Source organism: Theropithecus gelada, chromosome 15 (assembly GCF_003255815.1).
Source record: "Theropithecus gelada isolate Dixy chromosome 15, Tgel_1.0, whole genome shotgun sequence".
NCBI lineage: Eukaryota > Metazoa > Chordata > Mammalia > Primates > Cercopithecidae > Theropithecus > Theropithecus gelada.
The window spans coordinates 91,548,748-91,565,996 of record NC_037683.1 but is presented as its reverse complement, the minus strand read 5'-3'; the positions used below and the strand labels follow the sequence as shown (position 1 = coordinate 91,565,996).

The following is a 17,249-nucleotide window of genomic DNA, read 5'->3' as shown; positions in this document are numbered from 1 at the left end:
ATGTGGGGAAATGAAAGCTATCAGACTGTTACTGTGTCTATATAGAAAGAAGTAAACATAAGAGACTCCATTTTGTTCTGTATTTGAGATGCTGTTAATCTGCAACCCTACCCCCAACCATGTCCTTGCAAGAGACATGTGCTCTGGTGACTCAAGGTTTAACGGATTTTGGGCTGTGCAGGCTGTGCTTTGTTAAACAAGTGCCTGAAGGCAGCTTGCTGGTTAAAAGTCATCACCATTCTCTTAATCTCAAGTACCCAGGGACACATACACTGCAGAAGGTCGCAGGGACCTCTGCCTAGGAAAGCTAGGTATTGTCCAAGGTTTCTCCCCATGTGATAGTCTGAAATATGGCCTCGTGGGAAGGGAAAGACCTGATTGTCCCCCAGCCTGACACCCATGAAGGGTCTGTGCTGAGGAGGACTAGTGTAAGAGGAAAGAAGGCCTCTTGGCAGTTGAGATAGAGAAAAGCATCTGTCTCCTGCCTGTCCCTGGGCAATGGAACATCTCAGTGTAAAAACCCAATTGTATGTTTTATTTACTGAGAAAGGAGAAAACTGCCTTAGGGCTGAAGGTGGGACGTGCTAGCAGCAATGCTGCTCTTTATGCACTAAAAAGGTTTATGGAAATGTTTGCATATGCATATCAAGGCACAGCACTTTTCCTTAAACTTATTCATGTCACAGAGATCTGTATTCATGTCTTACTGCTGACCTTCTCCCTATGATGATCCTATTATCCTGCCACTTCCCTTTTTCTAAGATGGTAAAGATAATGATCAATAAATACTGAGGGAACTCAGAGACCGGTGCTGGCGCAGGTCCTCTGTATGCTGAGCGCTGGTCCCCTGGGCCCACTTTTTCTTTCTCTATACTTTGTCTCTGTGTCTCATTTCTTTTCTCAAGTCTCTTGTTCCACCTAACGAGAAATGCCCACAGGTGTGGAGGGGCAGGCCACCCCTTCAACGGAGTCTCTCTCTGTCGTTCAGGCTGGAGTGCAGTGGCGCAATCTAGGCTCACTGCAAGCTCTGTCTCCCAGGTTCAAGCCATTCTCCTGCCTCAGTCTCCTGAGTGGCTGGGACCACAGGCGCCCACCACCATACCCGGCTAATTTTCTGTATTTTTAGTAGAGAAGGGGTTTCACCATGTTAGCCAGGATGGCCTGGATCTCCTGACCTCGTGATCTGCCGGCCTCGGCCTCCCAAAGTGCTGGGATTACAGGCGTGAGCAACTGCGCCCAGCCAATAATGACTAAAATTTAAAAGGCTGACAATAACAGCATAGGCAGGAATATGGTGCAATTGGAGTTCTCAGACATGGCTGGTGGAAATGCAAAGCCACTTCAGAAAACAGATTGGTCATTTCTCATATATTTAAACATATGCTTACTACATCACCCAGCAATTTCACTATTAGGTATTGACCTGACTTAAATGCATACAGATGTTCATACAAAGAATGTAAAGGTTCACAATGGGCTTTATTCATAGTAGGTCCAAACTAGAAGCACCCCAAATGTCCAACAGGCTTAATGAACAAACAAATCTTGATTATTCACAAAATGGAATACTAGTAAAGAACAATAAAAAACAATATGATTTATGCATAAACATAAATAAATATCAAAACCATTAAGCGCAGTGAAAGAAGCCAGACACAAGAGACTATCTACCTTATGATTCATTTTTATGACATTCTAGAAAAGGTTAAACTATGGTGACAGAAATCAGATCAGTGGTTGCCGAAGAGTGGAGGTGTGAGAACAGAGTCGAATGTTATGTGACAGAAGGCAATTACAGTGAGTGATTAACATATGCTATACCTTGACTGTGGTGGTGGCTACATGACTACATGCATTTGTCAAAACTCATCAAACAGTACATTTAAAAAACATGAATTTGGCGGCGGCGACGGCGACATGGAGAGCGGGGCCTACTGTGTGGCCAACGAGGGCGGCTCCTTCCACCTGCGGCGCTTCCTGACGCAACCGCAGGTGGCGGCGCGCGCCCTGTGCAGGATCTTTGCCTTGATCGTGTTCTCCTGCATCTATGGCGAGGACTACAGCAAGTCTAAGCAGATGTACTGCGTGTTCAACCACAACGAGGACGCCTGCCGCTACAGCAGTGCCATTGGGGTGCTGGCCTTCGAGGCCTCGGCCTTCTTGGTGGCCGACGCGTATTTCCCCCAGATCAGCAACGCCACTGACCGCAAGTACCTGGTCATTGGTGACGTGCTCTTCTTAGCTCTCTGAACCTTCCTGTGGTTTGTTGATTTCGGCTTCCTTACTAACCAGTGGGTGGCCACCCAACCGGAGGACGTGCCGCTGGGGGCCAACTCCACGCGGACAGCCATCACTTTCAGCTTCTTTTCCATCTTCTCCTGGGGCGTGCTGGTCTTCCTGGCCTATCGGCGCTGCAAGGCTGGCGTGGAGGACTTCATCCAGAACTACATCGACTCCACCCCAGACCTCAACACTGCCTACGCCTCCTACCCAGGTGCATCTGTGGACAACTACCAGCCGCTGCCCTTCACCCAGAATGCGGAGACCACCGAGGGCTACCAGCCGCCCCTGTGCACTGAGTGACGTTCGGGGTGGGAAGCGGGGCAGAGAGGACCCTCCCCTCTGCCCTGGACTTTCCCACGAGCCTCCTGGAACTGCCAGTCCCCCTCCTTCGCCTGTCCCATCCTGTGCAACTCAACACACAGCTAAGGAGCCTCCCAGCCTGGGGGGCTGGCAGAGCCACAGTGCTTGCACCCAGGGGGCTTTAGTCAGACACACTCTTCCAGGGCACTTTTAGGAAAGGGTGTTAGGCTAGTGTTTCTCCTTGCTTTTAATGACCCCAGCCCTTCCTGGAGTGGCTAGAAGCCAGCAGGCACCCATGTGCTACTGACAAGTGCCGCTGCTTCCCCCCAGCCCAGGTCAGGCTGTGGAAGCCGCTGTTTTCTGCCAAAGACGCGGGGGAGCCCTCACACCTGCCCTGTGCAGTGGGGCAGGACCAGGCTCCTGTGTCCTCACTCAGGTTTGCTCCCCCTGTCCCCACTGCTGTATGATCTGGGGGCCACCCTGTACCAGTGGTCTGTGGTCTGCCTCCCATGGCGTGGGGGTGGGGCTCCAGACCACAACACTTCCTCCTTGCTCCCTCTCCTGGCAGCAGGGAAGGGCTTTGCCTGACAACACCCAGCTTTATGTAAATATTCTGCAGTTGTTACTTAGGAAGCCTGGGGAGGGCAGGGGCGCCCCATGGCTTCCAGACTCTGTCTGTGCCCAGTGTATTATAAAGCCTTGGAGGAGATGCCCGGCCCTGGGATGCTGTTTGAAGATGGAATAAACGTTTTCTCGTTCAAAAAAAAAAAAAAAAGAACAAAAAGATGAATTTTATGTTTTGTGAGTTATACCCAATAAAGCTGATTAAAATTTCTAAAAATATTCTGTTCATTTCTACCTTTTACTCCCTCACATTCTGTAGTAGTTATTAGTGCTGTTCACCAAAGATTCCCAGCTCCCACTTTCCAAGCACATAATAGGTTTGTACTTCTTGGTTCTCTTCTGATTGGATGGGGCCATGTAACTAATTAGGGCCACTGAGTTGTGAGAGGAGTAATATCACTTCCCTATGGGAAAGCTTGTATGACCATGCAACAAGTTCCAGGACCCTCCCTCTCCCTAGGCCAACAACCAGCAATTTTGAGATTATGGCTGCTCTATCAGCATGGGCTTTGATAGACTCCAAAGACAAAGTTTCCTTCTGAGCTAAATAGATATGAAACATGAATAGGAAATAAATTCTTGTTGTTTGAAGCCACTGAGATTTTAGGATTGTTTGATGCCACTGTATAATTTTTCTTTTCCAGGATGATGAAGAAAATGGTACCCAGAATTGCTGGGGGTGCAATTTAAAGAATTATATACAAGTGTACATATGTAGATAGATACTACTTATATACATGCTTAGGAGAGGCAAATAATTTTTTTCCAGTATGGGAGAACGCTTTCCAGATTTATGTGAGGGGGAAATATATGTTTAACTGTTACCTAAGATAACTTGGAAGGTAGATTTGTGTTCTGAATTAGTTCATAGGCCTGGGGAAGAGGTTGAAAAACAGAAAGCACTTGTTAATTATTGTTATTATTATTATTTTTATTTGAGATGGAGTTTCACTCTTGTCGCCCAGGCTAGAGTGCAATGGTGCGATCTCGGCTCACTGCAACCTCCGCGTTCCAGGTTCAAGCAATTCTTTTGCCTCAGCCTCACCAGCAGCTGGGATTACAGGTGCCTGCCATATTAATTATTATTAAATTAATTTGAGAAAACATTAAAATAAAGGCAAGAGTTCAGTTTATTAGAAGAATAAAAGAGAATAGAGAGACTTCAGAAATTCAGGGACTCACAGATTTTGAAAAAGTAACTCTTTCTCATCTGCAATTGGCGAAAGAAGAAACCGGGAAGACCTTTGGGTGAAAGTCCAAACAAAAATTTGACACCTCAGTTTCTTTTAACTGAATAATAAGGCTCAGGAAAAAGATAATGAAAGCATGACTTTCCCACCAGAGCCTGACAGACTCATGTACCCACAAGCAAATTGAGAGAGTTAGGAGAACGAGAAAGCCTAGGAATACCGCAAATGTAACATGCATGTCTAGAAAATAACTTGAGTGTGGCTACTGGCACATTGGTGTTGATAGGAGTCAAAAAGATAAATAGTTTGCTACACTTTTGGAAGCATCATGAAGCAACAATTTGGTTAGGGACTTGTTCTTCACATAGAGGGCACATGGAACAGTGATGTAGTAGACACTTTGGAGTATGCCTGTTGGGGCAGTTCTATCATATGGCCACACATTTTTTGACCCTCTTTTTATCTGTGCTTGTTACTGCTTCGACCAATAAAGCACAGCAGAAGTGACACTATGTTCCTTGTTCACCGGAACACTCATTTTTAGAGCCCCGAGCTGCCGTGTAAGAGGTCCATCTTACCTGAAGAAGCCCAAGTCAAGGAGAGGCTACTCATCTAGCTGTTAGGTCGACAGTGCCATCTAAGCACATCCTGCAGCCATTTCAGCCCAAGCATAGAATATATGAGTGAAGAAGCCATCTCAGAAGTGAATCCTGCAACCCAGCTCTTTATCAGCACCCCGCCATTCCATCCATCCCAGTCCATCCCAGCTGAGACCCAGACATCATGGAGCAGAGAAAAGACTGGCACACAGTGCTCTTTCTGGACTTCCGACCTACAGAAACCATGAGCAGAGTGAAATTTTGTATTTTACACCATTTGTTGAAGTGATTTGTTAGGTAACAATAGATGTTATGGGCTGAAAAGTGTGTCCCTTAAATTTATATGTTGAAGCCCCTAGTACCTCTGACTGTAACTGTATTTGGAGATAGGGCCTCTATAGAGGTAATTAAGTCAAAATGAAGCCATTTGGGTGGGCCCTAATCCAATTTGACTGGTGTCCTTATAAGAAGGAAAGATTAGGGTGCGCAGAGAGGCACCAGAAATGAGTGAATACAGAAGAAAGAGCATGTGAGGACACATTGAGAAGGCTCCCATCTGCACGCCAAGGAAAGAGGCCTCAGATGAAACCAAACCTGCCAACGCTTTGATCTTGGACTTTCATATAGTTTGGATATTTATCACCTCCAAATTGCATTTTGAAGTTTGATGCCCAGTCAGCCAGCATACTTGTACTTGACTTATACTTGTAATCCCAGCACTTTGGGAAGCCAAGGCGGGAGGATTGCTTGAGGCCAGGAGTTTGAGACCAGAGTGAGCAGCATGGCAAGATACCATCTTTAGAGAAAAATTTAAAAATTAGCTGGTCATGGTACCATGCACTTGTAGTCCTAGCTACTTGGGAGGCTAAGGTGGGAGGATGCTTGATGCCAGGAGTTCAAGACTTCAGTGAGCTACGATTGCACCACCACACTCTAGCCTGTGTGACAGAGCAACACTCTGTCTCAAAAAATAAAAAGAAAGAAATGCAGCCAGGTGCAGTGGCTCACGCCTGTAATCCTAACACTTTAGAAGGCTGAGGCGGGTGGATCACTTGAGGTCAGGAGGAGTTCAAGTCTAGCCTGACGAATATGGTGAAACCCCATCTCTATTTAAGAACACAAAAATTAGCCAGTCATGGTGGCATGCACCTGTAATCCCAGCTACCTGGGAGGCTGAGACACCAGAATCACTTGAACCCAAGAGGCAGAGGTTGCAGTGAACTGAGATCGTGCACCACTGCACTTCAGACTGGGCAACAGAGCGAGACTCTATCTCAAAAGAAAACAAAATTTATCCTCAATATTGGCGGTCACGATGAATGGCTTGGTTCCGTTCTTGTGGGATTGAGTCCTTATTCTTAGTTCCTGTAAGAGATAGCTACTAGAAGGAGCCTGGCATCTCCTTCTCTCGTTCCCTCCCTTGCTTCCTTCCTCTTACCATGTGATGTCGGCTCCCCTTCACCTTCTGCCGTGAGTGGAAACTCCCTGAGGCCCTCACCAGAAGCAGATGCTGGCAACATGCTTCCCGTACAGCCTGCAGAACCATGAGTCAAATAAATTCATTTTCTTTATAAATCATCCAGCCTCAGGTATTCCTTCATAGCAACACAAAAAGACTAAGACAGACTTCTAGCCTCCAAACTGTGAAAAACAAATTTCTGATGTTTAAGTCACTCAGTCTGTGATACTTTGTTATGGCAGCCCTAGCAAACTAACATATACAGATAAGTGGAACCACTGCCAAGCTCAAGAAAAATATTTTCTCCCCCATTTCCAGCCAACTCTGCCAAAAACACAGAGACTCCCGTATCCTTTCTTTTTAAAACTGTGACCTTCATCCTTAACATTTACTTAAAATCTAGGCTTGGGCTCATTACTAAAGCCGAAAGAATGGGATCCTCTCAGATGGAAATTGGTTTTAGGATTCAGAGAGAACTAGGGAATTTCCTCACTGTGGGCCCAGGAGTAGAAAAATCAGAGGTGAGCTCACGGAGCAGACGCTAAGGAATAAGCAGGTAAAACTGACTGGGCAAGTTCTGTAAGATTTTTCCATTTTCTAATCTAGAAGAACTTTTTTGAGGGGCAGCTATATTCAGTCTCTTCTGAGAGATAGCCGAGCGTCCTTATTGTAAACTCTCAATCTTGATTAAGTTAGCTCAAGTTGGTTTCTATGACTTGCAGTCAGGAAATCCTAAATAATCCAAGTGCCAGTTTGGGCCCAATAACTGTGGACATCCTTGGGTTGGAGGCCTGGACAGAAGCATGTGAGGGGACCCCTATTCCCAGCTTTCAACTCACCCCTAACATGCCCAGAAATGACTGGAGAGACCTTTGGGGAGGTCAAGAGGTCTTACATGAGCACTTGGGCAAGATGGGTCAGACAAATTTCAATTATTATGGTAAATGTGACCTTATCCTCACAGCCTTCAGAGGCCTGAGGAAATTTGAGTTACAGAGAGATAGATGAAAACAATTGCAGAAATCTGTGACAATAGTGCCAGGCAGACCAAAACCCAGAATGAACTGTGGTTTCCAAAAAGTGCTGAAGAAAAAAAAGTCACTTCAGGAAGAAACACAAGGCAAATTGAATCCTCTGGCAGTGTACTATGAAATGGCTGACCACAACGAAAAATAAATCAATCAATCAAAAAGTTTTTCAGGAAGAAGCTTCATGAGCCAAAAAGGAAGGCCTCTGATCCAGCTGCTAATAGGAGAGGAAAAGGAAGCAGACCACAATTATTCTTTGTCAAGCCTGACCTAAGGCTGGTCAGGCTACAGCAGGCCCAGACTCCACAATGGATTGGTTCTGTGATGGGATGAGGAGAAGGAGAAAATTCTGGAAAGCCTGGCTTGGAGAGAATCCGGGAGGTCAATACACTAGTCAGCAATTCAGTCCTAGCCAATGACTCAGAAGCTTCTTGTCCCTATGCAGTGACACATATATCCTGATAGAGAAGCAAACATGTCCTGATAGGCACATAGACCCTGATAAAGAGCTACATATTTCCTGATATCAACAACACATATGGTAAATTTAATGATCATCCCTGAATACTCACATCCTAAAGAGGACAATATTTTTCTGCACCACTGATTCCAGGCCAATCCATGAGATTAGCTCTGGCCAGTGAAGTGTAAGCAGAAGTGGCATGCGTCATTTACAGTCACTTTTAGACCTGGTGTGTGATTTGCTATTTCTCCCTTTTCTCAACCACGAGACTGGTAGTGTTCTAGATAGAGGCCTATCTATCAGCCTGTGTCCCAGGGTGAAAGGAATATGAGCAGAGCTGCAATGATTTGTAATAATCATGAAATGTAATGAGAAATAAATCTTTGTAACAAGGCATTGCAATTTGGGGGATTATTTGTTACTGAAGCATAACCTTGTGTATTAGTCCACTTTCACACTGCTATAAAGATACTACCTGAGACTGGGTAATGTACAAGTAAAAGAGGTTTAATTGACTCACAGTTCCTCATGGCAGGGGAGACCTCAGAAAACTTAAAATCATGGCAGAAGGCAAAGGAGAAGCAAGTACCTTCTTCACAAGGTGGCAGGAGGAGAGAGAGTACAGGGGAAATGCCAGACACTTATCAAACAACCAGCTCTCGTGAGAACTCATTCACTATCGTAAGAACAGCATGGAGGAAACTGTCCCCATGATCCAATCACCTCCCACCAGGTTCCTCCCTCAACATGTGGGGATTAAAATTCAAGATGAGATTTGGTTGGGGACACAGTCAAACCATATCACCTAGCCTCTCCTGCTCTTACAACCTGCAAAATCAATAGCATAGCACGGTGATGAGAATAGAGCATTTCTCATTACCAAGAGGAATCTGCAGGCTTCAGGGGATGGCAGGAAAATTGTATTACAGGAAGTACTGGGGCAGCCCATCAGAAGTTCAGGAGTAAGATACACGTGAGAATTTGTTTGTAAAAGCACAGCATCAGAAATCCCCTGAATAGCAAATATATTATTTATTTTTACTCCAACTGGAAAAATAATGGGCTGATGAAGTCGAATAAAACAGAGGTTATATTGTATTACTGAAAAGGATTTTGTTTGTTTTGCTTTGTTTTTTAGCTAGGTTTCGGGCCAAAAGGAGATAAAGTAAAGATTAACCTTACTTAATTGAGGAAGAAGCTAAATGGTGACAGATTATGAGAAACAAACTCACCCATTTAAAACCAAAGAATGGACTCAGAGACCCAGAGAACAGTGAAAGTAAGACTTTTAATGACAGTTTTGCAAGACTGGGTGTTTGATGGGCAGGCACACCCAGCACAGTTTTTTCGTTTTTTTGTTTTGTTTTTTTTTTTTTTTGAGATGGAGTCTGGCCCTGTTTGCCCAGACTGGAGTGCAGTGGCACAATCTTGGCTCACTGCAAGCTCTTCCCCACCCACCCCGGGTTCACGCCATTCTCCTGCCTCAGCCTCCCGAGTAGCTGGGACTACAGGCGCCCGCCAGCACTCCCGGCTAATTTTTTTGTATTTTTAGTAGAGACGGGGTTTCGCCGTGTTAGCCGGGATGGTCTCGGTCTCGATCTCCTGACCTCATCATCCGCCCGCCTCGGCCTCCCAAAGTGCTGGGATTACAGGCGTGAGCTACCGCACCCGGCCCAGCACAGTTTTAACAAGCACTTTATCCCCTAGTGCGCAAGTCCCTCCCCCAGTTCCTTATAGGCTGAGTACTATGGGGTCACAATCCCCCCGGACGTTGCCTATTGATTGTTGGGTAGGGGCTTTAGGTATTTTCTTTAGGGTTGTCTTGCTGCATTTTGTTGCAGCCCACAATGCATTGTGATCCTAGTTAGCTTAGGGGCTCTTTAAGTGTTTGACTTACGACCTAAGTAGCTGGACAGGCTGATAAGAACAGAAAAAGCGAGCTATTTTGCAGGTTAGTAAACTTTTATCTTAGACTGAACTTTTTTGGTTTGGGTGACAGCAACTAAGGTGGGGGCTGGGACCTGACAAGCGGGCATTGGCTAGCCCAGCAGGGGCCTAGTATATCTTGTTTCTTCTGTAGTTTGCTGACTTAAATTGATTTAAGGCACTTTGTCTTGGAAATGGACCACTGTATGCATTATTTCCTTCACAGATGTACCCACAGTCCCTATAACTACTGTTGGTTTTGGATATAGTCTTTTGGATGTAGGACTCAGGATATGGTACTCTGCTGATGGCCCAGGCCATAGTCCATTGGGTGTGACTCCTTTTCACATACAGTTTCTGTCTCCATTATCAAAAAGCCAGTTCTGGTTCCCTATTTATTTTTCTATTCTTCACAGCAGACTTACCTTGACTTAGGCTGCTCCCTTTCTGGGGACAGGAAATGTGTCCCTGAACCTTTGCTTGGGGGCAAGATCCCAATTTCCCTGGGTCCAAATGTCCCTTTGCTGTCTAGCTGCCTCCTGGATTCTGATGTCCCACATCTAGCTTACTGCCCACTTGTGAAGACACCAGTACCATCTTGGAATCTTCTGTCTTCCATCTCCTTGCTGGCCCTTTGCCTGGAATGAAACAGAAATGGTGGGGACCCTAGGTCACCATTCTTTCCTTGCTAACCTGAGACTCTGTATTTGTCTCAACATTCAATCTCCTCTGTGTTGCTCCTACCCAGTAGTAACTCTTGTTTCCAGCTCTTCTCTACCACTATGAAGCTGTGCTTGTCACAAATCAGAATGACAGCTGATCTAAATTAATGGGAGACTCAATCTTTAAAATGACCTCAACTCGTTTTCATAAGTTATCTAAACCAATAGAAAAGAAAAGACTCCAACAGGAAAGTTTACCTTTTTTTTTTTTAAGAGATGAGGTCTCACTATGTTGCCCAGGCTGGGCTCTAACTCCTGGGTAGAAGTGGTCCTCCCATCTCAGCCTCCCCAGTAACTGAAACTACAGGCTTGAGCCACCACATCCAGCAATGAGGAAGGTTTTGTAGGCACACTCAAAAGTGGAATGCCATGACTCCGCGATGGGGAAGATCCGGCCTATCTGTTGTTCATAAGAAATGGGCCTGAGGTATAATTGGATTGACCACAGGAACCAGTTGTGTAGCTGCCAAAAAGCTTTCCAAAGAAAACAGGAATTCATCTGTCTTTAAAATATTTTTGCCTATGTCTGGAGGAGGCTGTAGGCTCTTACTTATGAGGTTGAGGTTGGTCAGAATGGCTCGATTAAAACATTGAGACCAGTCATGGTGGCTCATGCCTGTAATCCTAGTACCTTGGGAGGCCGAGGCACCAGATTGCCTGAGCCCAGGAGTTTGAGACCAGCCTGGGCAACATAGTGAAGCCCGGTCTCTACTAAAAATACAAAAAATTAGCTGGGCATGGTGGTGCACGCCTGTACTCCCAGCTACTCAGAAGGTATGAGAATCGCTTGAATCCAGGAGGCAGAGGTTGCAGTAAGCCGAGACTGCACCACCGAACTCCAGCCAGGGCGACAGAGTGAGACCCTGTCTCCAAAAACCAGAAATAAAAAATAAACATTAACTTGAGCAATGCCATAAAATTCACATAAAGTTGGAGGAACTATTCTAGATTAAAGAGTCATGAAAAACAAATGCAAATGTGAGATCCTTTATTTGATTCTAGATTTAAAAAATAGCAGAAAGCATTATTTGCATAATAGAAAAATTGTATATGGTCTGTACCTTATATATTATTAAGTGTATTAAATTACTGTTAATCTTCTTAAGTGAGATAATGATATTGTGGTTTTGAAGACAATGTCCTTGTTCTTAGAAGACACACACTGATGTGATTTAGCATGAAATGGCATGATGTTAGCAATTTACTTTCAAATGATTCAGCAAACATTTTATATATGTATCTTATATATGTATAAAATCTAGGTGAAGGGTATATAGGTGCTCATTGTACTAGCCTTCACATTTTTGGCAGGTTTGCAAATTTTAAAGGGAAAATTTTATCTTGAGAAACCGTTAAGAGATAATTTTTGCTTAAAGAAATGAAGAATGAAAGAAGTTAAGATTGCTCTGTTTAATTATGTGAGGAACTGCATCAGAAAAAAAGGGATGAGATTTCAGAATGTCTCCAGAGAGCAGAGGTAGCATCTAGGCACGGGAGAAACCAGAAAGTAGATTTCGGCTTAAAAGAAAGAAAATGATGTAATAAGACTCTTGCTCCTTGGCTACAGCCAGGCACTCTAGTAGCAGAAGAGAAGACATAATTTTAAAGTGAGAATGTGTTTGTCACTAAATATGATCTTTGCATTTTTATTACCCAAGAATGACCAGAAAAATCATGGGAGCTGCCTGATAATTAAGGGAATAATTTCCCCACTGAATAAGTTAAAGAAGCAGTGAATATTTGATATGGTTTGGTTGTGTCCCCACCCAAATCTCATCTTGGATTGTAATCCCCTAATCCCCATGTGTCAAGGGAGGGACCTGATAGGAGGTGATTGGATCATGGGGACTGCTTCCGCCATGCTGTTCTTGTGAAATTGAGTGAGTTCTCACAAGATCCGATGGTTTTATAAGGGGCTCTTTCCCCTTTGCTTTCTCTTCTCTCTCCTGCTGCCATGTAAGACATACCTTGCTTCCCCCTCACCATCCACCATGATTGGAAGTTTCCTGAGGCTTCCCCAGCCATGCAAAACTGTGAGTCAGTTAAACCTCTTTGGTTTATAAATTACCCAGTCTCAGGTGAAAGTGTAAAAATGAACTAATACAATATTCTAAAAAATATTCTTGAGTAGAGCTTGTTCAAAATACTGAAAGCTTTTGTTCATAATTTAATTATTATACACTACATTAACTGATTTTCAAATGTTAAGACAACATTGCATTTATGGGATAAATGCACTTAATCATGATGTATAATCACTTTTATATGTTGCTGAGACTCATTTTCTAATATTTTGCTAAGAATTTTTCCACCTATATGCGTGAGAGATATTGATCTATTGCTTTATTTTCTTGTCTTTATATACATACCACTTTTTGAGTTGGAAACAATATTATATATGTGCACCTTGAGATCAGGAATACAACAGTGAATACCATAGACCTGGTTCCTACCCTCAAGAAGTTTACAGTCTTTTGGGGAAAGTCAGAAATAACAAAAGAAAATAAATGTATGTATTTGTACATTTGCAATTACAGTTGTGATAATACTATAAAAGAAATAAATGATATTATATGATTTTTAAAGTGATGGAACCAAGTAGGGAGGGGTAGGGGGACTCTCTTAAAGGGACGATAAAGAAGATCTCCCCAAAGGAAACTAAAGAATGGGTCAGCTCGGGCCAGGCATGGAGGCTCACGCCTATAATCCCAGCACTTTGGGAGGCTGAGGCGGTGGATCACTTGAGGTCAGGAGTTCAAGACCAGCCTGGCCAACATGGTGAAACCCCATCTCTACTAAACATACAAAAAATTAGCCAGATGAGGTAGTGGGTGCCTGTAATCTCAGCTACTTGGAAGACTGAGGCAGGAGAATTGCTTGAACCCAGGAGGCAAAGGTTGCAGTGAGCTAAGATCACACTACTGCCCTCCGGCCTGAGTGACAGAGTGAGATGCTGTCAAAAAAAAAAAAAAAAAAAAAAAGAATAGGTCAGCTGGAAAAGGAAAAGGAAGTAGGGGTGTGAAGTGTTTCAAACAGAGGAAACAAAAGGTACAAAGGCCCCAGGCAGGAAAAACCTTGCAAATTAGAGAAACTGGAAAAGATGTGTTTAGACCTTAAGACAGATAGAGAAGGAAAGACAGACAGCTCAGGAAGGACATTCTAGGCCACAAAGGATTTTATATTTTATTCTAAGTGTTATGGGAATCCATCAGTGAATTCAGAACAGGAATGCGGTTGGCAGAGTAGGTTTAATTATTTTCATCTTACAGATTATGTTACTGAGTCTCAGAGAGGTTGACTCATTCAGGATCATAGAGTAAGTGGCTGAAAACAAAAATAATTCAACTCCTAATGCAACACTCTTTGGACTATTATATTTTGATTATTGTTCTTTTTTTTTTTTTTTTTTTTTGACAGAGTCTCGCTCTGTCGCCCAGGCTGGAGTGCAGTGGTGCGATCTCAGCTCACTGCAAGCTCCGCCTCCCAGGTTCAGGTCGTTCTCCTGCCCCAGCCTCCCGAGTAGCTGGGACTACAGGTGCCTGCCACCCCGCCTGGCTAAATTTTTTTGTATTTTTAGTAGAGACGGGGTTTCACCATGTTAGCCAGGATGGTCTCAATCTCCTGACCTCGTGATCCTCCCATCTTGGCCTCCCAAAGTGCTGGGATTACAGGCGTGAGCCACCGCGCCCGGCCTGATTATTGGTCTTAATGATGACCTCCACTTGATGCTGGGGACTCAAACTCGAATTTGTCATATCTGCCACTTGTGAGCCATTTGCTTAAAAGGCCCACATAGAGGGGAGCCTGAAAGCTGGTTACAGTGAGCCTTGGCATCGTCTGTAGATTTCACTTATCCATTCTGCCCCCAGAATACAGAACTAAGCATTTTTCAGGAAAAGATATAGATGGATGAAGGAGATGATCTTTATAAAAATTAATAATAAAATACAATTTTTCCTTTAATGGTGAAATCAACTTCAGATTTATTTTCCAAAATGGTAATCCAGCACCAACATAGGAAGATAGAATTTTGAGTATTGCAGGCATAAGTGTATTAAGGGCTGTGTGAGTTTATGGGGACTGTCAGGGGCAAGACTTGGGAAGATGAGCTATTTTTCAGACCTAAAGATTAAAAAGCTCTTTATTGAGGGCACAAGAAGAGAAAACTGGATTTTGCACTTAGGAAATTTAGACTTTGTCAAATACCACAGGAATGCTATGAGGGACCTGGAAGGAAGGCACCATGGTGGCATTATCAGAAAAGTGGTGATTTGCTTCTTGGGAGGCTACAGCTTTCTCAGGAGACTGCAGGTGAAACGCTACTGGACCAAAGGTCAGAAAACCAGGGGTCCGAGTAACCCTTCCACCAACCAAATGTGTCACCTCGGGCGAGTTTTCTGGTCTTGGCTTTCTCATTTGTAAAGCCAGAGTTTCAAAATAGCAGGTCTTTAAAGATTTTTTCAGGTCTAATATACTACAATTTAGAACTTAGAATTCAGTTTTCTAGCCTGTATATTCAAACCATACTGTCAAGTCTAATTTTTTTTTTTTGAGATGGAGTCTTGCTCTGTCACCCAGGCTGGAGTGCAGTGGCGCGATCTCGGCTCACTGGAAGCTCCGCCTCCCGGGTTCATGCCATTCTCCTGCCTCAGCTTCCCGAGTTGCTGGTACTACAGGCGCGCGCCACCACGTAATTTTTTGTATTTTTAGTAGTAACGGGGTTTCACCATGTTAGCCAAGATGGTCTTGATCTCCTGACCTCGTGATCTGCCCACCTCCGCCTCCCAAAGTGCTGGGATTACAGGCATGAGCCACCGCGCCTGACCTGTCAAGTCTAATTTTTCAAACAATAGAAGAATTCAATAATTATCTAGTGATTTTGAGCATAACTAGCTAACCCAAATAAATGATGGCAAAATGATTGATTGAATGTTTCAGACTGCCACTAATGCTTGCTCAAGTCCTGGTATTACTTTAGCTAAATAGTAAGTTTCAACTCAATTCAACCCCAAATCTTCAATGTTATCCTTTGTTTCTTCTTCTTCTTGCAAGGTCATCCCAACTTCTATAACTATTTCATTTGTAGAGAATACAAATGGAATTGGAAATATCTGTGGGAATTTAAAAATAGAAGTGGCACTTTGGTTTCCTTTATTTTCACATTATTTAAGACACAAATATTTACTGCAACCCCTTCCAAAACACACAAAACATACATCTATATACACACGCATTGACCAACACCTAGATCTCTTCATATTTAGTAAAACTTAACCTGTTCAGTGGTCATTAAAAGATTTCAGAGCCAGAGACATGAATGATTAACGATTGGCCAAGAGGGGATATTCGACTGAAAGTTTGAAAGGCCCTACTTTATATTCTAAAAGGTATTGAATTTTGCCCTGAGCAAAATGAAAGTGCTAACTGAAGAAGTCAAATGGTTTCCTGGATGGAAAGATAACTTCCTATCCTGTCTCCTGTGTCACTGTGTGGTTCTTAGAGGCCAAATGAGATGACACATTGACAAACATTGAGACTGATCTGACCAAAAGTGACTTAACAGATTTTTCAAACATCATACACACTTAAGCCCAAATAAGGGAAGCCTGCCCACTACTATTTGCTGGAAATTCTTGTATAAATAGTTCAGTGTGGCTTTTATTCTTTGATACTTCTAAGGGTTTTTCTGGCACTTGAGGAGTTACATACCCATTCATCTGTCAAAACTGTAAGAGGAACATTATTCAAGAGAGTGTTCACATGTCTGAATAAATGCAGCAACATAAGACAAGTGAAAAATGGCTCAGTCCTAAATGCCCTAAGCATTCTGGGAAGCGTGTGTACATTTTAAAACTGATTGCTTTTTTAATTTTCTGTGTATCATGTTCATGGCTTTTTAAAAAATTTACTGATTTTCTTGATGAAGAGTTTAGCAAATGCAGAAATTGAATCTTACTTTCCAAATGCTTTGATTGCTTCTAATTGCCTTTAGTTTTTTTATGTGTGTTAGTTTAATACCACAGAAAGCTTTAGAATCATTAGCTCTAGAAACATCAGCCTGCCACTTAATCACACAATGAGTGAATCACTGGCATCCAGGCTGACCAGAGAGCCAGACCTGGAGCTGTCTGTTCGAAGGCTCAACTGGGAGATTCACCTGTCTTAGCCTGCTCAAATCACCTCTTGTCTTAGTGGAAATTTTCAGAATGCCCTCAGAGCTATAGATTTCCAACATGGTATAGAAATTCATTAGCCTACCACAACTGACTATTCTAGGGAGTGGAAGAAGTTTTAGTTATATTCATTTTCTGAAACAAAAAGAACTCTTAATGGCCTCATGTCTATCTATCTCCTCTCCTTTGCTACCCTACCCAAGAGCAGCAATGGTATAATGCGAAGATAGCCCCCAAAATTACATGTACCAAAGATTATGAATTAGTCTCGTCTTAAGAGCACAAACCTCAAAATTAGACCTGGATTCAAATCCAGCCTCCCCACTTTTAGTTGTGGGCCCTAGGAAAAGTTGTTGACTCTCTGTTAGCCTTAGTTTCTTCACCTACGTAATGGAGGAAATAATCTCCACTTCAAGTGGTTGGTATAAGAATCAGATAAGATAATATATAAAAAACAGACAGCTCCTGGCAGGGACTAAGTG

General features: G+C 43.4%; 1 pseudogene; it reads left to right on the top strand.

Moving 5' to 3' along the window:
- Nucleotides 1-1,906: 1,906 nt before the first annotated feature.
- LOC112608295 lies at nucleotides 1,907-2,633 on the top strand (annotated as a pseudogene).
- The last annotated feature ends 14,616 nt before the right edge of the window (nucleotides 2,634-17,249 follow it).